We start from the raw sequence: 26,263 nt of genomic DNA, 5'->3' as shown, positions 1-26,263 counted from the left end.
GTTCCTTTCAGATACTTAAGAATTCTCTTAACAGCTGTTAAATGAGATTCTCTAGGATCTGATTGGAATCTGGCACAAAGACAGACGCTAAAGAGAATATCAGGACGAGTAGCCGTCAGATAGAGAAGAGAGCCTATCATACCTCGATAGAGCTTCTGACAAACCTTGTTGCTTACCTCTTCCTTTTCCAGAATGCAAGTTGGGTGCATAGGAGTCTTTGCAGAGTTGCATTCAGTCATGTCAAACTTCTTCAGAACATCTTTAATGTACTTGCTTTGATGAATGTACGTGACTTGTGGAGTTTGATTGATTTGAATTCCCAGAAAGAACTTTAGTTCTTGCATTAGACTCATTTCAAATTCTGCCTGCATTAACTTAGAAAATTCTTGGCAAACAGAGATATTAGCAGAACCAAAAATAATGTCATCAACATAAATCTGGCATATCACGAGATCATTTTTATGGTTTTTACAGAAGAGTGTAGAATCAACTTTCTCTCTGATAAAATTTTGTTCCAGAAGAAAATTGCTTAGACGTTCATACCAAGCTCTGGGGGCTTGTTTTAGTCCATATAAAGATTTTTTATGTTTGAAAACATGTTCTGGAAAATTTGAGTTTTCAAAACCAGGAGGTTGATTAACATACACTTCTTCTGAAATATAACCATTAAGGAATGCACTCTTGACATCCATTTGGTATAATTTGATAGAATGATTAATAGCAAAAGATACAAGAAGACGAATAGATTCTAACCTCGCGACTGGAGCAAAAGTTTCATTATAATCAATACCTTCTTGTTGACTATAACCTTGAGCTACCAGTCGTGCTTTGTTTCTGACAACTTCTCCTTTCTCGTTCAGTTTGTTTCTGAAAACCCATCTGGTTCCAATGACATGAGTGCCTCTGGGTTTAGGAACGAGATCCCAGACATCATTCTTGGAGAATTGATCTAACTCTTCTTGCATAGCTGCCACCCAATCGTTATCTTGAAGAGCTTCATCACAGGACGTAGGCTCAATCAGAGACACTAGTCCCAGAGGAATATCTTCAGAAGTTCTGAAAGTAGATCTGGTTCTAACAGGTTCATCTTTGTTTCCCAAAATCAAATCTTCAGATACGTTAATACGACTTTTAACTTTCCTTGGAATGTCTGGAGATTTAATTTCTTCAGAGTCTGGAGTGACAGTTGCTTCTGGAGTTTTCTCAGATTCTACCAGAGTGATCTCTAAATCTGCAAACTTTTCAACTAGCTTTGACTTTTCAGGGTCAAGCTTATCATCAAATCTAACATGAATTGATTCCTCCACAATTTTGGTTTCTATGTTGTATACTCTATAGCCTTTAGAGCGTTCTGAGTATCCTAACATGATTCCTTTCTGTGCTTTGGAATCAAACTTGTTTAAATGTTCTTTAGTATTTAATATAAAACAAATGCATCCAAAAGGATGAAAATAAGAAATGTTGGGTTTTCTTCCCTTACACAGTTCATAGGGAGTCTTTTCCAGAATAGGTCTAATAGAGATTCTATTCTGAATGTAACACGCTGTATTTACAGCTTCTGCCCAAAAGTGCTTTGCTACATTTGTTTCATTGATCATGGTTCTGGCCATCTCCTGGAGTGTCCTATTCTTCCTCTCTACAACTCCATTTTGTTGTGGAGTTCTAGGGCAGGAGAAATCATGGGATATTCCATTAGAGTCAAATAATTCTTCAAAATCTTTATTTTCAAATTCTCCACCATGATCACTTCTGACTCTAACAATTTTAGAGTCAAATTCTTTTTGCACTTTAGAACAGAAACTGGTGAATACAGAGTGAGACTCACTCTTGTGCTTTAGGAATTTTACCCATGTCCAGCGGCTGTAATCATCAACGATTACTAGTCCATACTTCTTTCCATTGACTGATGCTGTTTTCACAGGACCAAATAAGTCAATGTGAAGAAGCTCCAGAGGCTTAGAGGTAGAAACAACATTTTTCTTTTTAAAAGATGTTTTTGAAAACTTTCCTTTCTGACAAGCTTCACACAGAGCATCTGAAGAAAACTTCAGTTTAGGCAGGCCTCTGACTAACTCAAGTTTAGTTAGCTGAGAAAGTTTTCTCATGCTAATATGGCCTAAACGTCTATGCCATACCCATTGCTCTTTGTGAACTGACATTAAACATTTAACATTTTGATCTTTTAAATCAGAAAGATTTATTTTATAAATGTTGTTTTTCCTCTTGCCTGTGAAAAGGACAGAGCCATCGTTCTGACTAATGGCTTTACACGTTTTTTGATTAAAGATTACATCATAACCGTTATCACTTAATTGACTTATGGATAACAAGTTATGCATTAATCCTTCTACATAAAGAACATCAGATATAGAGGGAAGGGTACCATTACCAATAGTTCCGGAGCCTCTGATCCTTCCTTTCTGATCTCCTCCGAAGCCTACAAATCCAGCGTCTTTAAGTTCCAGGCTTTGGAACATAGACTTTCTTCCCGTCATATGTCGCGAGCATCCAGAGTCCAGGTACCATGATTGGTGTCTGAACTTTGCTGCATAGGATATCTGCAACATAGATGATCTTATCTTTCGGTACCCAGAATCTCTTGGGTCCTTTCAGATTAGTTTTCCCAGAGTTTCTTACAACTTTGGGTCTTCTAGCATTTTTAAATTTGTGTTCTTGTGTGTGTGTGTAGTGGTATGAAAAAGGCGATTTAATTTGGTTACTGGTAGAGGTTTTATGTTCCTCAGAATCATGCCCAATTCCTCTTTTATTATTCTGACTTACTCCATAAATCATGGATGCCATAATACTCCTATCTATCCCATTCTTCAGAAATTGTTGAAAGGCTTCTTCATATTTATAAATAATTTCATTTGAAGTTTGTGGTGCTTGAGACAACGTTTCTTCTAATTCTAAGCTTTTTGTTTTAGCTTCATCTCTTTCTAACGTTAGAGATCTGATAGTATCATCTCGTGCTAGAATTGTTGTCTCAAGTCTACTACATACTTCAGATTTTGCTTTAAGAAGGCCTTTAATGTCTTTAACTTTTTGTTTTAATTTCTGAAGAGAGGTAAGAGTTTCTGATAAACATGATTCTAAGTCAGATCTAGAAAGTTCAGAAAATACCTCTTCAGATTCTTCATCTGAACTGCTGGATGTGGTAGCCAAAAGAGCTACGTTGGCCTGTTCATCAGAGTCAGATTCTGATGATTCGGATTCACTGTCGTCCCAGGTGGCCATTAATCCCTTCTTTGTTCTGAAGGTATTTTTCTTGAAGCTTTCTTTCTTAGAGTTATCTTTCTTCAGCTTGGGGCATTCATTTCTGTAATGACCTGTTTCTTTACATTCAAAACAGGTAATATCTTTGTTAGGTTTACCTTTTGAAGTTGACTCTGATCGATCCCCTCTGGGTCTTGATCTTCTGAAGTTGTTGTTGTTCCTCCTTTTCCAGAGTTGCTTAACTCTTCTGGTTAGTAGGGACAGTTCTTCTTCATCATCAGAGTCTTCAGATTCAGAGTCATCAGTGTCTGCAGTTTCTGCTTGAAGGGCTTTGGTTCTGTCTGACTTCCGTCTTTCAGGTCTGGACTTCAGCGCCACTGACTTGTTCCTTTTCTGAGGCTCATCCTCCTCTAGTTCTATCTCATGGCTTCTGAGAGAACTAACAAGTTCTTCAAGGCTGATATTGTTCAGATCCTTTGATAACTTCAGAGCAGTAACCATTGGTCTCCATTTCTTTGGCAGACTTCTGACAATCTTCTTAACATGATCTGCAGTCGTGTATCCTTTGTCTAGCACTTTAAGACCTGCAATAAGAGTTTGGAATCTGGAAAACATAGCTTCTATAGCTTCGTCATCTTCCATCTTGAAGGCTTCATATTTCTGGATCAGCGCCAGAGCCTTCGTCTCCTTGACTTGGGAGTTTCCTTCATGGGTCATCTTCAGAGAGTCAAGTATATCTTTAGCCGTCTCTCTGTTGGTGATCTTTTCGTATTCGTTGTATGATATAGCATTTAGAAGTATTGTTCTGGCCTTGTGATGATTTTTGAACTCACGTTTCTGATTTTCTGACATTTTGCTTCTGGGAACTTCAGCTCCATTTGAGACTGGAGGTTTGTATCCATCTGTGACAATGTCCCAGAGGTCAGCATCATAACCCAGAAAGAAACTTTCGATTCTGTCTTTCCAGTAATCAAATTTTTCTCCATCAAAAATAGGAGGTTTAGCATTGTAAGAATCTCTTTCATTTGAGTGAGCCATTTGTTTTTCTCGCACTGGATCTCTCTACACGGTTAAGTGTTTGATTTGAAAATCAATAACAGAGTCGGAGCTCTGATACCAATTGAAGGTGAGAAAAACAAGAAAGGGGGGTTTGAATTGTTTGAAAAATAAGCGCTTTTGCAAAATGAAATCACACAATGATTTTATACTGGTTCGCTTATAACACAAAGCTACTCCAGTCCACCCGGCCAAGGTGATTTCGCCTTCAACAAGGACTTAATCCACTAATCTTGAAAGATTACAAACAACCCCTAAGAGAGAAGAAAATCTCTTAGTCCTCTCAAGTCTACAGACTACAAAGAGTCACTTGAGGAAATCAAATAAAAATTAGATACAAGATGTGTAATCTAGAGTGCTTCTAAGAAAGCAAATATTACAAACTTAAGAACAAATTTTTCACTTGATAAGCAAAAGCTTAGTGAAAATCTTTGAAGAACAAAGATGTTTTTCTTGAGCGTGATATAATTTCAGTATAGTTTTGGCTAGTGATTTCTTGCTTACTGAAAGTTGATTTCTTCTCTTTATATAGGAGTTGAAGTAGTGTTGAAATAGAGTTGAAGTAGAGTTAAATCTGGTGGATAATGAGATGTAATTACGCCATTCCATAAATAGCTTCTGCAGGAGACTTTTTCTTTTAGAAGTGACTACTTACCACAAGTAGTATCTTCTCTCTTGGAAGAGGAGATTAACGTCTCTTTCTAATTGAGGAAATCCATTTGCAGAACTTTAACTTGGCTTAAACGTTACTTCATCATGATTAACAATTCTGATTAGAGTCTTCGTGTATCTGGAGAATCTTGGGATCTGGCTTCTGATGTTTATTTCTTGAGAGTTCAGATAGCGCTGATAAATTCCAGAGTTTACAGAAGGCATTTGTTCAGAATCAGAGCTTCTAGACTTTACTTCATGTTCAGATGCTTCTGATACTTTGCAGTTTTGTCCAGAGTCAGAGCTTCTTGAAACGAGATTCCACTTTAGATGCTTCTGATACTTGATAATTTGTATCTGATCTTGTTGTGCATCTGATGACATCATCAGATTTATTTCTTCTTTCTTTAGAACCCTGCACACTTAGAAACTTTTCGTTAGGGTGCCATTTTTGGTTTCATCCTTTGTTATCATCAAAATCAAGGAATCTGTTGTAGAACAATTTTTGTTCTTACAGTGTTGTCCGAGTTATTTATCAGTGGGGATCCGTTTATTTCAGGATTCCCCGGGCCGATTCAGAGATGGTTATGGGTATCTGCTCAGAGATTGTTTGGTGATGATGATGATGATGTATCTTCCGTTTATTTAGGAACCCTTGAGATGGATTGGTGGTTATGTATTCCTTCAGATGGTTGTGATCAGTTCAGAGATCAGGGCTGTGACTCAGAGCAACAGATGATCAGATGACTCGGAGGATGACACTATGCATTGCATTCATTCATCAGCATCATCATATTTTGCATTTACCTGCATCTAACACATGTTTATCCATATGCAGGGACATTTTTGATCGAGATCCTGGTTGAGAGACTTTCTGCTCAGATATGAGAAGGCCCGGTTTGAAGGATGATGTTGTCTACAGCTTCTTTGACCCAGAGATCAGTGTGCTGAGAGATATGATAGCATTGATTGCACCCGACCATGTGGGGATGTTTCGTGAGATGTATGGGGGTATTCTGAAGATGGTTTTCAGACTCACTGACAGAGGCAGGAGCGCCATTCATACTCTTATCCAGTTCTATGATCCTGGTTTGAGGTGTTTTGTCTTCCCAGATTACTTATTCGGGCCTTTGATGGAGGATTATGCTGATATTTTGGGCATTCAGATCAGAAATCAGGTTCCTTTCTATGCTACTAAGGAAGAGCCTGATATTGGAGGGATTTCCCGTGCTCTTTATTTGAGTCCGGAGGTGGTAAAGGGGAGTCTGAAAGAAAAGGGGAAGTTGCCTGGTTTTCATCTGAGTTTCCTAGAGGCTAAGGCTAAGGAGCAGGCAGAGTTGGGTAACTGGAAAGTTGTCTGTGCTTTGATTGCTGTGGGCATTTATGGGATCATTCTGTTTCCTAATCAGAAGAGCTTCGTGGATATTAATGCCATCCGCTTGTTTGTTCAGAGGAATCCTATCCCTACCTTGATCGGAGATGTCTATTACTCGGTCCACAATCGGAACGAGAAGAGGCGTGGGGGACTGATTCGATGTTGCGCTCAGTTGCTATACAAGTGGTTTATGGGTTATTTGCCTTCCAAGGGTGCTTTTGTTCTTCTTGACCAGAATGTCAATTGGGCGACCAAGATGATGGGTTTGAGGGCCAAAGACATAGCTTGGACTCACAATAGTGGGGTTGGACAAGATTTCATCTGCAGTTGTGGGGGTTTTCCCAATGTGCCACTTATAGGAGTTCAGGGTTGCATTAATTATAACCCGACACTTCTTAAGAGACAAATGGGATTCGCTATGGAGCTACCTCCGTTCAAGAGTGAGTTTCAGGAGACTTTGTACTTCCCAGCTGAGGGCAATCAGGCCAGGTTGAAGCAAGTATCTGAGGCATGGCGCAACATTCAAAGGAAAGGCAAGTTTTCTTGGGGTAGAGCTAATAACAGATATTTTCCTCCGTTCGATGACTGGCTCAGTAAGAGAGTGGAGCTTACTTGTCTACCGTTTCCTATGGTCGATCCTTGGTATCCGTTGGTGGAGGAATCTCCTTCTTCCGTTAGTATGGAAGAGTTCCTGGAAATGAAGCGGGAGAGAGATCAGTTGCTTGCGGAGAAAATGGAATTGGAGATGAGTGTCGCTCGGGTTCAGATGGTTAACCAGGAGATCAGAGTGAAGATGGAAGATCAAGACAAGCGACATGCCCTGGAAGCAAAGCGCTTTGAGATGGATACTGCCTACTATGGGAAGGTCAGTCAGGCTTTGGCATCTTCAACAAAGGAGCATGACATCACCAAAGAGAGATTGGCTAGAGCTTCAAAGGTCATTGAAGATCAGAAGAGGAGGCAAATTCTTGTGAAGGATCAGAGGGACGACAGAGTCCGAGTTCTCATTGCTGAGTGGGAGACCAGGCTGAAGGTTAAGGAAATAGAGAATGTGAAGATCATCGCTGAGAGAGATCATTGTATCACCGAGAGAGATTATTATATTGCTGAGAGGGATCATTACTTCAGGCAGATGAAGATTCACCAGAAAGAGGTGGGGAGATTACAGCAGGAGAACACCGAGCTCAGGTTCACCGCAGAGTTCGCGAAGATGGTTGATGATATAGGGCCATCTGTGGGACCCTCATCAGGATAGCTCTCATTTGTGGTGGATTACCGTCAGGCTTGTTGACGGAATTCTTTTGCTTGTATTTCTTTCCCGATTTTGGAGATTTGTATCTGATTTGATGTATGACTATGGCACTTATTGTGCATTTTGCTATGTGATGGTTATTTTCATTCAGTGATTGATCTTCAAGCTTTATTTGCTTTACCGTATGCACTCACACAAGCACACACATGGTTGGGGGTATTTTGCAAAATCATATATCTCTGATCTGCATGACGAAATCAAATGCTGAATGCCGGAATATTACTGCTGGATTATTATTTGTCTCGATGAAGCCAGGATCAAGAGACAAAGTGTTCCTCATGTGGATAAACACTGCATTCATGCATGATCATAATAACTTGTGTTTTATTTTGCAGGTATCTGTAGCTAATGTGCTTGATTGTTTCAGGAATCATTGCTCGTGCTCGCAGAGCTGTACCTTTGCACTCAACCCGTCCTCACAGATATTTCACGCGACGCAATACTCCCAGACTAATGGATCTCCCGAACACAGATATCCTCGAGCTTAAAGACAAGATGAATGAGCTGATCAACATCATGCAAGGTTTTGCAGTTGGTCAGAAAGCTCTAGCTGACAAAGTCGAGAAGCTCGAGCGGGCTTCAGCGGCAAACAGTGGTGTAAACCTGAATGGTGTCTCCAACCAGGGGCTGGGTGGTTCTCGAGACGGAGGCAAAAGAACGACAGTGGGTATAGTGAATAACGCTGCTGGTTTCGGTACTGCGGGTGGTCAACCGGGTCAGAATCTGAAAGACAACCTGTTTCCTCCTTTCTTTGGGGTTGATGATGACAGAGAGGAAGACAGAGAAGCTGATCAGTTCTCTATGCATAATGAACCTTTTGGTCAGTACGGTGCCCAACCACAAAACAAAGAGATTCAGCTGCTGACTGAAAAGATCAGAGCTTTGGAGAGTTATGCCACTCTTGGGGTGGTCAATATGTCAAATATGGGGCTAGTGGAGGGGATTGTGGTCCCGCAGAAATTTAAGGCGCCCACATTTGATCGGTATAATGGGAGTTCCTGCCCCGAGACTCATTTGCAGGCGTTTGTCCGTAAGATCTCATCTTATACCATGGACCAAAAGCTGTGGATGTACTTCTTCCAAGACAGTCTGTCTGGAGGCTCGCTGGAGTGGTATACCAAGCTCAAGTCCTCAGATATCAAGAACTGGCAAGATCTTGGGGACGCATTCTTTAAAAAGTATCAGTTAAACGTTGATATGGCTCCGAGTCGTACCCAGCTGCAGGGTATGTCTCAAAAGAATAATGAGGGGTTTAAAGAATACGCCCAAAGGTGGAGGGAGTTGGCTGCCAGAGTGCAACCTCCACTAGTTGACAGGGAGATGTCTGATCTCTTTATGGGGACCCTGCAAGGGGCATATGCTGAGAGGATGGTTGGTTGTCCTGTGACCAACTTTTCGGATATAGTCGTGGCCGGGGAAAGAATAGAGAGCTGGCTGAAGCTCGGAAAGATTCAAGGGGGTAACGCTTCTTCTTCAGGGTCGAAGAAGCCTTTTGGGAATGGCCAGAGGAAGAAGGAGGGTGATACAAGCGCTGTATATGCTCATAGAGGACCCAGTAGGGATCGTTACTTTCAGCACACTGCTGCGGTAACTATTCCTGCTGACAATCAGCAACAGCAGCAACAACGACAACCTCAACAGCAGAGACAACCATTTCAGCAAAGGCCACAGAGGGCTGGTTATCAAGTAAGAGGAAGAATGAATGATAGGCAGTTTGACAAGCCTCCTGTGACTTACTCCTTCTTGTTAAAGAAATTGATGGATTTGGGGTTGGTACAGTTGAGAACTCTGGCACCTTTGAGACCTGATCAAAGGCCAGCCAATTATGATGAAAATGCTAAGTGCGAATTCCATTCGGGTGCTCCCGGACATAACATAGAGAACTGCAAAGCTTTTAAGCACGTAGTTCAGGACCTGGTGGATTCGAAGGCAATCAACTTCGCACCATCTCCCAATGTCAATGCTAATCCCATGCCCGCGCATGGTCAAAGGGGGGTGAATGCTATTTCTGAAGAGAGTAGGGTTGGGCTGTCTACTATTGATCAGTTGAAGACTCCTCTGGCTGAGGTTAAGAGGCAGTTGATGTTGAATGGGGTCTACCCGGGTTGTGGTGATGATTGTGCTGAGTGCACTATTTCTGTCAATGGATGCATGTTATTGAGGAGGAGTGTCCAGGGCCTGATGGACGATGGGAGTATTTTGATTGAGAAGGCTGATATGGGGAAGGATGAGGTCTCCACCATAACAATTTATTTTGATCCGGTGGATTTGTCAACTCTTGCTGAGGCGGCTCCAGTTACCATCACGGTACCTGGACCAATTCCGTATGACAAAGATGATGCCGTGCCATGGCATTATGGGGGAGAAGTGTATTGTAATGGTAAAAAGGTAGAAGACCAGACTGCAAGTGAAACCACCGTTTCAAAGGTGGATAATGCCGGTCCCAGTAGTTTCACTCGCAGTGGAAGATTGTTTGCACCAGACGCGTTGAGGAGAGAAGGAGGAGAAAAAGAGAAAAAAGAAAAGGCCGAGGCTTTAGCCAGGGCGAAAGGGAAAGCGGTGGTGAGTGATAGTACTCCAGTGGTGACACCGGCGCCGGTTGGGTCGGAAGAAAAGCTTGATGATGATGCAGAGGAATTCTTGAGGATCATCAAGAAGTCTGAGTACAAACTGGTTGACCATCTGCAGCAAACTCCTTCCAAAATCTCGATTTTATCTTTGTTGTTAAGCTCTGAGGGGCACAGAGAGGCTTTGTTGAAGATTTTGAAGAAGGCCTATGTTCCTCAAGAGATAACAATTAACCAGTTGGAAACGGTCGTGTCTAATGTGCATGCCAGCCATGGGTTGGGTTTTACAGACATGGATCTGACTGTAGATGGGAGAAATCACAATCGGGCACTACACATCGCGATGGAGTGTAAAGGGGCCGTGCTTTCGCATGTGCTGGTTGATATCGGCTCCTCATTGAATGTGTTGCCGAAGAAGGCTCTGGCAAAGCTTCATTGTGACGGGTTGATCCTAACTCCGACTGATCTGATAGTACGGGCGTTTGATGGGTCGAAGCGGGCCGTGTTTGGAGAAGTTGAGCTTCCTGTGAAGATAGGCCCAGAGGTGTTCAAGTCGACTTTCTACGTCATGGATATTCAGCCGGCATACAGTTGCTTGTTGGGTAGGCCTTGGATTCATGCTGCTGGGGCAGTGACCTCGACTTTGCACCAAAAGTTGAAGTATATCTGGGAAGGACAGGTTGTCACTGTGTGCGGGGAGGAAGACATCTTTGTCAGCCACTTGTCCTCATTCAAGTACGTTGAGATGGACGGCGAAATCTGGGAGACGCCTAGTCAAGCATTTGAAACCGTTAAGGTGGAGAATGCTCTTTTTGCAAAGGAAGAGGAGAAACCGTCCATATCTTCGTACAAGCAGGCCGCTGAGGTGGTGAAGAATGGAGAGGCACCTGGTTGGGGCAGGATGATGGATATCTCTGCGAAGAAAGACCGCTTCGGAGTGGGGTACCAGCCAGGCAGAGGCTCAGGACAAGGCAGAGGACGTCGTACGTCAGTCACCTTCACTAGTGCCGGAATGCTGGATCCGGATCACATCTGTATGATGAGTGATGAAGCTGATAGCGACTGTGAAATGGACCAGTGGATAAAGCCGTGCGCACCAGGGATGGGAATCCAGAACTGGAAGGCTGAAAAGATCATCCGGGTCACTCTGCTGGAAGAGTAATATTTTTCCTGTTTTGGTTTTATTTGCATGAAAGCCATACGTGTTGCCCGACACGTAATGATTCATTGTAAGGGACACCTCATGTCTAAATTTGCAAATTCGCATCATTAATAAAGGATGTTTTTCAGTTAAAAGTGGTGTTCCCTATTTTTCATTTATTTTTGCAGTTTAAAAATAAAAACAAAATAAAAATGGCAATGTTTTCAATTTTCTTTTCAATTTGTCTCACACCGGTTCTAAAGCAATGCATGAATCAACATTCATGCAGATGCGATTCTTCTCCGGATCTCATTGATAACAATCCTGTTACACCCTCATATGACTTCGACAATCCAATCTATCTTGCTGAAGAAGAAGACGAAGAAGATTGTGAACTGCCAGGGGAATTAGCCAGGTTGTTGAAACAAAAGGAGAAGGTGATTCAGCCGCATGAAGAGTAGATTGAGGTTGTGAATCTGGGTACCGACGAGGTCAAGAAAGAAGTGAAAATTGGGGCTGCTTTGGAGGAAAGTGTCAAGAGCAGACTGGTAGCATTGTTGAAAGAGTATGTCGACATCTTTGCCTGGTCTTATCAAGATATGCCAGGGTTGGATACCGATATTGTTGTGCACAAGCTACCATTAAGAGCAGATTGTCCTCCAGTGAAGCAGAAGTTGCGTAGAACTCGACCTGACATGGCAATGAAGATTAAAGAGGAAGTACAGAAGCAGTGGGATGCTGGTTTCCTTGCTGTCACTAATTATCCGCCATGGGTTGCGAACATTGTGCCAGTCCCGAAGAAAGATGGTAAAGTAAGAATGTGTGTGGACTACCGAGATCTGAACAGAGCTAGTCCGAAGGATGATTTTCCGTTACCTCACATTGATGTGTTGGTAGATAATACAGCTCAATTCTCGGTGTTTTCCTTCATGGATGGCTTTTCTGGATATAATCAAATCAAAATGTCGCCAGATGATATGGAGAAAACAACGTTCATTACACCATGGGGCACTTTTTGTTACAAGGTGATGCCATTCGGTCTCAAGAACACCGGTGCTACTTATCAGAGGGCCATGGTGACTTTGTTTCATGATATGATTCATCATGAAATTGAATGCTATGTTGATGACATGATAGCAAAGTCCCAGACGGAAGAGGGGAATTTGGTAGATCTGGCCAAATTGTTCGACCAGCTGAGACAATTCAGACTGAGGTTGAATCCGAACAAGTGCACGTTCGGAGTGCGGTCCGGTAAATTGCTGGGGTTTATTGTAAGTGAAAAAGGAATAGAGGTTGATCCTGCAAAAGTAAAAGCAATAAGAGAAATGCCTGAACCGAGAACAGAGAAGGAGGTTCGTGGTTTCTTAGGTAGGTTGAACTACATTTCACGGTTCATATCTCACCTAACCGCCACGTGTGAACCGATTTTCAAGTTGTTGAGAAAAGATCAAACGGTCAGGTGGAATAATGATTGCCAAGCGGCATTTGAAAAGATAAAAGAATATTTGCAGGAGCCTCCGATTCTGATGCCTCCTGTGGAAGGAAGACCGTTAATTTTGTACCTTACAGTCCTCGAGGGGTCTATGGGGTGTGTATTGGGGCAGCATGACGAGTCTGGTCGAAAAGAGCATGCCATATACTACCTTAGCAAAAAGTTTACCGACTGTGAAACAAGATATTCACTGCTCGAGAAAACTTGTTGTGCTTTGGTCTGGGCTGCTCGCCGGCTAAGGCAGTATATGCTGGTTCATACCACTTTATTGATTTCCAAGATGGATCCAATCAAGTACATTTTTTAGAAGCCAGCATTGACCGGACGGGTTGCGAGGTGGCAAATGATTTTGACTGAATACGATATACAATATACTTCTCAGAAAGCGATTAAGGGGAGTGTATTGTCTGATTACCTCGCCCAGCAACCCATTGAGGATTATCAACCGATGAAGTTTGAGTTCCCTGATGAGGACATCATGTTCCTCAAATCGAAAGATTGTGAGGAACCAATCTCGGAGGAGGGGCCTGACCCTGAATCCGAATGGATTCTGATATTTGATGGGGCCGTTAACGTGAATGGGAGCGGTGTTGGTGCTGTTTTGGTTACGCTGAAAGGATCCCACATTCCTTTTGCTACCCAGCTAACATTTGAGTGCACCAACAACGTGGCTGAATATGAAGCTTGCATATTGGGGATTGAAGAGGCGATTGATTTGAGGATCAAGAACCTTGTCATATATGGAGATTCAGCTCTGGTGGTAAATCAGGTTAACGGGAAATGGTATACGCATCAATCTCATTTAGTTCCGTACCGAGATTATACGAGGAGATTGTTGACGTTTTTCACCAAGGTGAAGATGCATCATGTGCCTAGAGAAGAGAATCCTTTGGCAGATGCTTTGGCTACTCTGGCCGCCTTGATTAAGGTGCAGTGGTGGAATCAGTTCCCCAGTATTGAGGTAGGTCGTCTGGATAGACCGGCTTATGTGTTTGCTGTTGATACATCGCTTGATGATGAGAAGCCGTTGTATTATGATATCAAGCGCTATCTTGAGACTCAAGAGTATCCTGAGAGAGCATCTAAGAAGGACCGAAAGACTCTGCGGAGGTTGGCTATGGTGTTCTACCTGAATAAGGATGGGGTCTTGTACAAAAGAAATTTTGATTGGGTCTTGCTCAGATGTGTTGATGACAAAGAAGCAAGCCAGTTGATGAAAGAGGTTCATGAAGGATCGTTCGGTACCCATGCCAGTGGGAATGCAATGGTAAAGAAGCTGCTGAGGGCAGGTTATTATTGGATGACAATGGAGGCCCAATGTTTCAATTTCGTGCGGAAGTGTCATAAATGCCAGATTTATGCTGATAAGGTGCACGTGCCTCCAAATCCGTTGAGTTTAATGTCGTCTCCATGGTCGTTTGCTATGTGGGGCATTGATATGATTGGGAAGATTGAGCCTACAGCTTCAAATGGGCACAGATTCATATTAGTGGCTATTGATTACTTCACCAAGTGGGTGGAAGCAACCTCTTATACGAATGTGACGAAGCAGGTCGTTGCCAGGTTTATCAAGAGAGACATCATTTGCAGATATGGGGTTCCCGAAAGAATCATTACTGATAATGGTTCTAATTTGAACAATAAGATGATGGCAGAACTGTGCCGGGAATTCAAGATTGAGCATCACAATTCTTCTCCCTATCGTCCGAAGATGAATGGGGCGGTTGAGGCAGCCAATAAGAATATAAAGAAGATTATGCAGAAAATGGAAGTGACCTATAAAGACTGGCATGAGATGTTGCCGTTTGCATTGCATGGGTATCGAACGTCGGTGCGTACATCTACTGGGGCAACTCCTTTCTCATTTGTATATGGAATGGAAGTCGTGCTACCGGTTGAGGTTCAGATTCCCTCTTTGAGAGTCCTGATGGACGTGAAATTGCAAGAGGCGGAATAGGTAAGTACCCGTTATGAAGAGTTGAGCCTGATTGAAGAAAAGAGACTGGCGGACATCTGTCATGGGCAGTTATACCAGCAAAGGATGAAGCGTGCTTTTGACAGAAAGGTGCGACCTCGGGTATATCACGTAGGTGATATGGTGCTGAAAAGGATCCTTCCTCCTCAAAACGATCGAAGGGGCAAATGGACACTGAATTATGAAGGTTCATTCGTGGTCAAGAAGGTTTTCTCTGGTGGAGCCTTGTTGTTAACGACCATGGATGGCGAGGATTTTCCATCCCCTGTGAATGCGGACGCAGTTAAAAAATACTTCGTGTAAAGAGACCCGCTGGACGAAAAGAACAAAATAGTCCAGGCAAAAATGGGCATCCCGACGAACCAAAAAACAGAAAGAAATGGTTCGGGCAAAAATTAGGGATAAAAAGAAAAACTGTACACCCGGCAAGTCGAAAACCTGAAAAGGCGACTTGGGCAAAAAAGGGTATCCCGGTGGACTGAAAACCCGAAAGGGCGGTCTTGGCAAAAGAGGGATTGAAACGAACAACTGCGTCTGGCATGATCGTTTGCGCTTTGGTTAAAGCATCATGGATAATACCCGGTGGGGATCAATCAGAAGCGTCTTGTTCAGAAGGCAGAAAGCACGGAGAGTCTGAGGACATATGGGGTGTAACTGAGTTGGAACTCGATGAGATCACGGGTTTCACATTGCCATTAGGATAGATTTTTCCTTTTGTGCGCAATTACCTCTTTTTAGGAATTGCTTCCTTTGTATTGCTCAATTTGAGACACACTTTTCAATCAATAAAATGCATATTCAGTCAAATAATTTTGTTTTTGTTTTTCATTACCGCTTTGATTGCAAGAACATCCAGATTATTTTTGATAAAGAATCTTTGCATTTTAAGACATACAGGTCCCTTCCAATGCATGTTTATAAGATTGAAAGTTTGAAATCTTATTTGGAAGGTTGAGTGACCCAAGTGTTGAAATCTTGGCACGCCCGGGGCACGGTTTTATCTAACGATCTGTTTTGCAGGTACTGTTAGGTGTTTTCACTCACTTGCAGGTTGTGATGTGGAAGCTATTGACAAAAGCAAAAATTCCCATGGAGTCTAATCAGGGACGAATGAATGAATTGAAGAACAATAAAGAGACCATGAGACGTACGACGATCCTTGGAATTAATCAAGAAGACTCTTCAAAGTCCGAAAATTGAAAAGTCTGTATAGTCCCCAGGATTTCGCTCTCCGTCGAGCGCGGAGCGGTTGGGAGTACAAGATGATGGAGCAGAAAAGGTCCAGACGAGTCGGGATGTATATCCCCAAGCAGAGTCGTGAGGACCAAACCCCCAGCAGATTCCAGGTTTGTGTCTTCCCTAGCAGGGTCAGGATGGTTATCCCCAGCAGGTGGCAGATCGATGTTTCCCCCAGTCGCCAGGCCTGAAGGTTGCTATTTCCCAGCGGAGGTATCTGTGAGGGTTCCCCAAAGCAGAGTCGAGATTGATATCCCCAGCAAGTCAAAGACTGTTGTATCCCCACGGAGTGTTGGTGGTTCTGTTCCCCAGCAATTTCCCAAGCGGATTGGGTGCAAAGAAGGTTTTCCCCAGCAAGGGATGCCTATTCCCAGCAGCAGCAGTGCTATTCCCTAGCAGGGTGGAGATCGGAGTATTGACGAGTTCCTCAGCAGAGTGTCTCGAGCTCCTCAGAAGAGTCCCTTGAGGGGGATGCCCTTTTATACATTCATCATGTAGATAAGCATAGCATGTTGCATAATAAATCGCGTAGCATTTCCATAATTATGGAGCATTGCGCAGAAAAATCAATCATGCATCATATTGCAAGCATAAGCTAGTCTCAAGCCGTGGTTACCGTTTGAGAGGTGGTTTTGCCCAAAAGTGAGGATGTTACTCCGAGGAGTTTAGCCTCATGATTTAATCAAAGGTGTTCCCCAGTAGTGCGATACTGGAGGAGACTTTTCCGTCAGATAGAGATGGAAATGTTACGCGATCAGCGCGTTTCAAGCCGTGGTTACCGTTGAGGTTTTGGTTTCGCCGGATTGGAAGATGTTGCTCTGAGGAGTCTAGCATCCTGATGTCAGATCAGCAATGTTCCCCAGTAGTGCGATACTGGAGGAGACTTTTTCGTCGAATGGAGATGGGAATAAAATCAGAGGACGTTACGCGATCAGCGCAACAATTGGGGTTCAATTGGAGAAAAGGAAATGTTGAGGCATTTTCTGGAGATCGGGGTTCAACTAGAGAAAAGGAAATGTTGAGGCATTTTCTGGAGATCGGGGTTCAAATGGAGATTGGAGATGAAGATTATATCCGGGATGAGGTCCTCAGGATTATCTTCTGTTCATGTGTCACCTTAGACTTTGGATGAGGCCAACAGAGGTCGTTAAGGGTGTCTTCTGAGGAAGAGATGCGCATGTTACCTTCCTTTTGTGAAGGTGTACCCTCTGATAGGTCGCCCTCAGAGTGGTGTTTGGTGTTATTTCCGACGTTACCAGCGGAATAATCACGAGAAATTGGAGAACGGGGTTCAAATGGAGAAAAGGAAATGTTGAGGCATTTTCTGAAAAGCGGGGTTCAAATGGAGAAAAGGAAATGTTGAGGCATTTTCTGGAAAGCGGGGTTCAAATGGAGAAAGGGAAATGTTGAGGCATTTTCTGGAGAATGGGGTTCACAATGGCGATCACGAAGTTATCGTCAGGCGACTGGGGTTCAAATGGAGAATGGGGTTCATTATTTTGACAAGCGAGATGTCGGGGTTCAAATGCAGTGATCTGGGATCATTTGCGCGAAGAGAAAATTTTGGGGTTCAAGAAAATGAAAAAGAGAGAAATTATCAGAAAAAATTTGGGGTCCAAGAAAAGCATAAAAAGAAGAGATAATGATAATCCCCAGCGGATGTGGTGTTCAGGCCATGATTATCCCTGCATTACCATTTATTTTGGTATCCAGGTCGACTTTGCTGTTTCGGTATTCAGGCCGACTTTCTCCGTTCCAGACTGGTGTTGCTTGTTTCAAGATTGTGTTCTTTGCCGATTCTGACAGGCATTGTTATTTATATCCCATCAGAGTGCAAATTGTTCGTCTGTTCTTGGTATTCATTCACTCTTCATCCTGATCATCTGAAAGCCGAGGCTATTCATATCGACTGGTTCACAGTGGATTGAATAGGGGCAGCTGTAACACCTCAAAATTTGCCCTCCTCTCTTGGGACTAGCTTAACATATTGCATATCATTTTTAGGTCATTAGACATTGCATATTGCATATCATGTGGTTACATTGTGCAAGTTATCCTCTTGAGTCTTGATTAGAAGATAAAGAGGTTGAGATTCAAGCCTGAGGTTTTTCATTGAATGGACTGATCATTAGCCATTTGAGGATGTGGTGGTACAAATTAGGGTTTCATGGTTCTCAAGGAGATTGATCTTCATCTTGGTTGAAATGATACGTCATCATCATCATGGTCTTGTTATCATCTAATAGGTTCAAGAGATTGATCAGATGCCTTGAGATTAGGGTTTTGACCACTGGTCAACCCTAATCATCTGAATTGGGCCAATCAGGGCTTGTCTAGGAGATGGGGTCTACAATGGATATGGGGATCATCATGTGATTATATTGAGCTTATGGAAGCTAGGGTTTCATCATTGAGCCATTTCATTGGGAGTTTGAGGTTCAACTTGATCAATGCATAGCCAAATTCATCTATCAATCAGAAAAGTCAACTGTGGTCAACTGTGCTTGATTTTATGGATTTGGAGGTGGGAGAGGGTTTGATAGACTTCATTCATGTCTAAACAAGTTTCATTTGACATTTCAAACATCAAGAATGGAGAAAATAAAGTCAGATGGAAACTTTCCAAAAATAGAAAGTGACTTGTAATTGAAAGTTTCCAAAAATGGAAAGTTTTTCACCTCAAAATTACATGTCCAAAAATGCTTCAAATGAAATTTTGTTCAACATGAAAGTTGTATATCTTGCTCTCACCTTTCCAAAAAGTCCAAGAACATGAATTTCTCATGCATGGTTGGAAAGTTGTGATCAAATCATTTTCCAAAAATGCCTAAATTCAAAGTGGCATAACTTTCACATGGAATGCCATATTTGGGTGATCTTTCTTTGAGAAAACCACATTTTACATGTACTTTCATGATGCATGGTCACATTTCATCAAAAATCATCATGGCAAAATGTCATTTTTCAAGTGATCTATTTGAAAATTGGTGGGAAAAATGATGAATTTCCAAAATACATGTGATTTCCATACAAAACCAATTTCAACACATTCCAAATGACCAATGTGACTTGCTTGAGCTGCAATTACACTGTTACATTGCCTAATTTGCAAAAGGACATCCATTGCATTTTGTTAATTCTCGCATTGAAGAATCGTGACTGTTGAAAGCAAGCTCATCCATGGCATTTTGTTAATTCTCGAATCTGGAGCACAATTGAGCTGAGGCACGTACTTCAATCATCTTCCACATCATTGAGCTTCATCTGTTTTCACCTTTCACACCTGGAAACGCACGATTTCATCACTGCCATCATCACAAGGTACATTAGTTGCTAATAGTTCCTTGAGAACTTGCTTGCTGTTGCTTGGTTGTTTAACCAATTGAGGTATAATTTCTTTTCTTCATGTAGTCTGGAAGACCTGGCCTGTTACTTGGCCAGGCACCTGTCTGAAGTCCTCCTTAAGAGGCAATGATTGTGCTTATTTATTTTTGTCCCCAAGCAGGAAAAGTCCTTGATTAAGGCAATTGGCAGAACCCAAGGGATGTGCAATCCATCCCCTGTTATTCTTGTTGAGTCGTCCCTCTGCTCACACCACTGTGTTGATGCATTGGGACATTAACCCAAGATCTTGTACAGTGTACAATTGAGTCAGAGTCATGAGTGTAGAAGGGTTCCATCTTTCTGAACCCACGCTCCTTTGTCTGAAGCTCTCCCTGGCCAGGGATAAGAGCTGTGAAGTCTAATCTTCACTCACCTTTCATCAGCTTCACCCTGACTCTCAATGTCAGGGTTAAGAACTAACACCACCCTTGTACAGATGACTTGCCTTGGCAGTCTAACCCTTTGTTTGAGCCCACTTCTGACTGGATATAGTGTGTGCTAAATGGGAATGTTTGCTTTGTTTTGTTTATTCTTGCATGCTTGCTTTGCCTGGATAGGATTAGCTTGCTGTTGTGCAAGTAGATAGAAAACTCAACCTAGGACCATTGTGGAATGCATGATAACTATTAGGCTCGAGTCATCTCCCTTCTAGTTTTTCATTTCCCAGTCTCTGGTTAGGAGATAGTTTCTCCCCTGTTTAGGGGAACTACGTTGCCCTGATCCTCATACCAGATGAGGTACGTAGGCAGGAGGTCGTGCGAGATCTCTCCGGGCAAACTCTTTGTTTTCTCTTGTGTGTGTTTGTTCGACAATTGCTAGGCTCGAGTTCCCGACTCCTTAGTAACTTGTTATGTGTCAAACTCTTTTCTTTTCTTTGTGTGTGTTTGCTTGATAGTTGCTAGGCTCGAGTTCCCGACTCCTTAGTAACTTGTTGCTTGTTTGTTCTTGTTGTGTGCTTGGAGTCCGGTATAAGTCCATCAAGTGGCATCTGGTTTCCAGTGTGGGTTGTTTGGTTCGGAAGCTGATGTAAGTCCAGTGATTGGCGTTCGGGTTCCATGTTTGCCTGCTTGTGTTTGTTTTGATGTCTCAGCGTCTGTGCGTGTGTTTTGTTTCGGCGTGCGTGAGTCGAACTACGGCAGCTCTGATGCTCGTTCCAGACGAGATACGTAAGCATAGGATGCGATGTCCTAGCGAGCCCTCTTCCCTCTTACCCCACATGTGTTTCTTGTGTGTGTGATGTTTGTTTTAGCAACCTTTTCTTTCTTTTAGAACGTGGATCCCGTCGAGTATGACGTACGTGAGGGGTGCTAATACCTTCCCCTTGTGTAACCGACTCCCTTACCCTTTCTCTTTGGTCGCGAGACCATGCTTTTTCCAGGTTTACTCTGAGCGTTTCCTTTCCCTCTTTTGGGATAAATAACGCACAGTGGCGGCTCTGTTTGTTTTTGTTTTAGCCCGTCGGTTGTTTTTCGCGGATGCGACAAGGGGTGAATGGCAAATTGGACATAACACTTCATTTCCCTAATTACCTTGCATTTTGCCTAACCTTGATTAGCACCTTCATTAATCCATGGTATATATGCATAATGCTAACAGAATTTTGGATTAACACTTCATTCAAACCAGATCTAGATCAAAAATTGAAAATCTCAAGAACTTTCTCTCTCACTTTTCTGCAAATTTCTTCATAGAAGTTGCATTGTTTCTTCATTGATTCATCATCTACAGGCTCTAGTGGATCTTTTGCAAGCAAGAAACCACCATTTTCGAGCAAAATCGCAGCTGTTGAATCTTGAGCATTCCCATGGCAGTTGGAGATTCCTTCGAGTTTAAGCATTGCTAAGCTAAAGTCTTGCATTCATTCATCTTCCTTAGCAGCATAGAACATCTGTTTTCACCTTTTGAGGCTTTGAAACTCACGAATCCAGCTCTGCATCATCATTGAGGTTAGGATTCGATTGCTCCAATTCTCAAAATTATGATGTGCATCTTGTAGATCCTCCATTGCTGATCATTCTGCACTTTAGATCTTGAATTTTCATTGAATATTGAAGAAGTTAGGTTGATTTTAAGTTTGGATGTTGAAACTTATTTTGATCGATGCGTTTGATATGGTTAGATTTAGGTGAAATTGATGTTAGATTGTTGATGAGTGATGAAAGATGGTTCGAATGATGTATGTTTCATGGATTTCTGGAATGTTTCGTTCTTGATGATTGATGAACATGATGAATTTCACATGAACCCTAATTTTTGTATCCAGAAACGTGTTTTGATCTTTCACTGAATGTTGTGCATGCGGTTTCATGTTAGGGACCATGTATTGGTCCACGCCAGCAGTGATTTGGCCATGTGATTGGTTCTGAGCGCAAGGACATACACGTAGGATTAATGAAACGCATAGTTTCATTACAAGCGCGCCAGTTTTAAAAAGTAACATGGTTCGATTCCGTGCGATGGAGGTTTCTCATTTTGGATTTTGGCATTTTCTCTTGTATGCTTCTATGTTTCACATGCCTTTATCATCATTTTTTTATTTTTTCTTCTCATTAGAAAATTCATAACTCACAAAATATTTGTCCAATTGATGTGAGATTTCTTGTGCCATGATCCTTGTCATGTCTACTATTTTATGATGATTTTTTCAAAAATTGTGCACGTGTGGATTTTTATTTTGGCTAGGGTTTGTTGATACATGTCATTTGTTGCACCTTGCTTTCCATTTCTTTTATGAAATCTTGATGTTTAATCCAATGGAGCTGAAATTTTGTATGCATAAACTTAACACCTTTAGGAGCATTTTGGTACAAAGTTTGTGATTTTTGCATTTCTGGTTTGTAATATATGACCTGATCATTGGAGGTGTGACAATTTGTGTCACACCATTTCTTGCCCAACTTGTGGATTTTTTTTACCATGCCATATGAACTCAAAATGACCTGAACTTTTGCATGTTGACTCTTATGGATGTTAAGTTTGAATATGAATGTTTGTGGATTTTTTGAATGCATTTCCAATTTGATTGAGATTTTCTCTTCTGTTTGACCAATTGTGGACTTTTTGTGAGTCATGATCTTATATGATTTGTGAAATTCTTGTTGTTTATTGGATGGACTTGAAATTTTACACATGTATTCTAGACATCTTGAAGTGTGCCATGGCTTTGGTTTGATGTCCATATCATGTTTGGTTTCTGTTTTATGCTTGCTTGAAGTTGATGCATGATTTGGTGCCTTGTATGAGCTTGTTTGAACATGCCTTGACTTGATGAATTTATTTGACTTGCTTCCCTTGGTTCAAATGGCTTGAAATTTGGTGTGATGATCCTTTGATGAATTCTGTTTAGCCATGAATGTTTTGAGGATTTATTGAATTGTTTTTGAATTAATTTGGATTGAATCTTTCTGTTTGCTCCTATGAGGTTCTAAATTGCATGCTTTGTACTCTTTGCTTCATGAAATGATATTGATTGATGATATGAATGTGAGACCACTTGGATTTGATTCTCATTTGATTAATATTGATTTTTGATAAGTTTCATATTCTGTTTTGGTTTATTGCTCCCATTTTGACCCTAGTCTTGTACTAGTGGTTAGTGCTTAATGTTTGAGCTTTGTTTCAGGTCAAAGACCACAATTGCTTATACTTGATGATGTGCACTCAATTGGAGTTGGTTTATTGCTTGTTTATGACTAACTTTGAGCTTGTTTTGTAGGCATTGAGACTTGTACATATGCCTTGTGGCTTGCACCTTTGTGCATTGATGCTTGTTATCTGTTTGTGCTATGGACTTGTAATTTTCTGTTTGACTTTTGTTTGAGCTGAGTACTGATTATGTTGGATTGTTTTCAGGTACCTTAGTTGCTATAGTTCCTTTGTGAACTTGCTTTTGCTTTGCTTGCTAGCTTGAGCATTGAGGTATAATGACTCTAACTCCATATAGTCTGGAAGACCTGGCCTGTTACTTGGCCAGGCACCTGTCTGAAGTCCTCCTTAAGAGGCAATGCTTGTGCTTGTTTATTTTTGTCCCCAAGCAAGAAAAGACCTTTGATAAGGCAATTGGCAGAACACAAGAGATGTGCAATCCATCTCCTGCTATTCAGTTGAGTCATCCCTCTGCTCACACAACTGGTGTTGATGCATTGTGGATAGTAACCCAAGATCCTTGTACAGTTGTACAGTTGAGTCAGTGTCATAAGTGTAGAAGGGTTCCCACTTTCTGAACCCACACTTCATTGTCTGAAGCTCTCCCTGGCCAGGGATAAGAGCTGTGAGATCTTACTCTCACTTCCTATTTCATCAGCTTCACCCTAACTCTCAATGTTAGGGTTAAGAGCTAACATCACCCTGATACAGTTGGCTTGCTTCTGCAGCCTAACCTTTGTTTGAGCCCCACTTTGTGTGTATATAGTGTGTGCTATTTGTGATTGTTTGCCTTGCTTTGCCTGTGCTTTAAGATAGCTTGCTCCCTGTGCAAGTTAGCTAGAAACCTTAACTTAGGGATGATTTTGCATGATAACATCTAGGCTCGAGTTAGTCTCCCTAGTTGTGTCTCCCTCTGTTATCTGGTTAGGCTAGTCCTGTGTCCCTGCGTAGGGGAACTACGTCGCCCTGATCCTCATACTAGATGAGGTACGTAGGCAGGAGATGAGCAGATCTCTCCGGGCGCCCGTTTTGTTTTGTCTTTGTGTGTGTTAGGAGATGGATGTAAGCCCAACGATTGGCATTCCGTATCCTCTTGTTGTGTGCTTGGAGTCCAGTATAAGTCCATCAAGTGGAATCTGGTTTCCAGTGTGGGTGTGTTTTGGTTCGGAATCTGATGTAAGTCCAGCGATTGGCATTCGGATTCCACGTTTGCCTGTGTCTGTTGTGTTTGGTGTGCGTGAGCCGAGCTACGAATGCTCTGATTCTTCTTAGTCCAAGAAGATACGTATGCATAGGATGCGACATCCTAGCGAGCATGTGCTTTCCCCAGTCCGAACTACTTCGACTCTGATGTCTATGCTTGATAGACTAAGTAGGCCCAGGATGCGATATCCTGCCGAGTCAGTCTCGTTTGTTTTCTTGTGTCTCTTTCGGCCAGTGTTTGTTTGTTTGTGAGCAGTGTTTTTTTAGCAACCATTTTCCTTCCTTTTGTGCGTGGATCCCGTCGAGTACGACGGATGCGTAGGGGTGCTAATACCTTCCCTTTGCATAACCGACTCCCGATCCCATTCTCTTTGGTCGCGAGACCATGTCTTTTCCAGGTTTACTCTGAGCGTTTCCTTTCCCTCTTTTGGGATAAATAACGCACGGTGGCGGCTCTGTTGTTTTGTTTTCCCGCCGGTTTTTCGCGTAATGCGACACAATGTCACTCAGAATGTCATGACATTGGATGCTACTCAGTTTGGCAAAGTTATGGGCAAAGTGGGAAGGTGTGCTTCTGAGAATTTATAGCAACTAATGATGTTAGTTATTTACTATTTAATAAGTCAACTTATTAAACACTTGATAGTGCACTCTGATTGGTCAACAAATAATAGATACTGCTCGTACAACAAGCGTTACCTATTCCATCGTTTCAACTTTCAGTCTTGCAAGCTTTCTCTCAAAGAAACTGTTCATTTCTCCTCTGAGATATTCATCATGTCGCACCAATCCGACTCATCTTCCTACACGACCATGTCCGATTCCTCCAGCTCCGAATCATGCAACCCTAACAGGGAATATCCTGTGTCTGACTCTGCAAATACCTCACATGCAAGAAGACCTAAAGAAATGGTCTCAGGCTTCTCCTTAGCACTCGCACTTGATGAACAAACCAGAGAAGGCTCCAAGTATGTTCACAATTCCATTGCAACCTTGGTAACTGGAATTTTGTCTGGTAATCATAAGGTTCTTGGGGTCTCAGTTCCCCTAAACACGATTGTACCAGCAAATGCTGCATGTCAAGAAAATACACTTTCCTTAGCAAAGAATGTGTCTAATGAGGCTGAGCAAAATGATGCTCACGATGGGTCAAATACTGACAAACCCTTAGAGAATGTGGGTAGTGATGCAGTCCGTGTCACTCATGATGTCAGTGACAACCCTAAAGCTGACACAATTAATCTGGAAGAGTTCTCTGATAATGAACTGTTGACCTCAGTTGTCCCTAGCATAACCAAAAGGGTTAGGACTAGGAGAGAAAAGAAGACTGTGGTGCAGAGGTCCCCAAAAGGGAAGATTGATGTGGCAACTTCTTCCAATCCAAAGGGGACAAAGAGTTCCCTAAAAAGGAAAGGGCACGGGCCTACGAAATCTTGGAGCAAAGAGGTGCCCAAGAAAATGAAGACCAAGTCTGTTGTTGTGGAGTCTAATTCAAATGTCCCATGTGATGTCACAACATCTCTATCAAAGAAGAAGCCAACCACTAGCAAGCTGGCAGCTAGTGTCCCTGAGGTACCTATTGACAACGTCTCATTCCATTTTGTGCTAGTGTGAACAGGTGGAAGTATGTCTATCACAAGAGGCTGGCCTTGGAGAGGGAACTGGCTTAGAATGTCCTGGAATGTAAGGAGATTGTAGACCTTATTCAAGAGGCAGGGCTAATGAAAATTGTGACTCAGCTCTCAAAGTGCTATGAGACTTTAGTAAAGGAGTTTATTGTCAATGTGTCTGAGGAATGTGCTGATGGAAACTCTAGGGAATTCAGAAAAGTATATGTGTGAGGCAAGTGTGTGAACTTCTCTCCCTCAGTAATCAACATGTATTTGGGAAGACCTGATGTAGCTCAACCTGAGCTTGAGGTGACTGACAACACAATCTGTCAAGCCATCACTGCTAATCAAGTCAGAAAGTGGCCTCTGAAAGGTAAGTTGGTGGCCAGCAAACTCAGTG

The sequence above is a fragment of the Lathyrus oleraceus genome, chromosome 7 (assembly GCF_024323335.1).
Source record: "Lathyrus oleraceus cultivar Zhongwan6 chromosome 7, CAAS_Psat_ZW6_1.0, whole genome shotgun sequence".
In the NCBI taxonomy this organism is placed as follows: Eukaryota; Viridiplantae; Streptophyta; class Magnoliopsida; order Fabales; family Fabaceae; genus Lathyrus; species Lathyrus oleraceus.
This window is presented reverse-complemented; position numbering follows the sequence as displayed.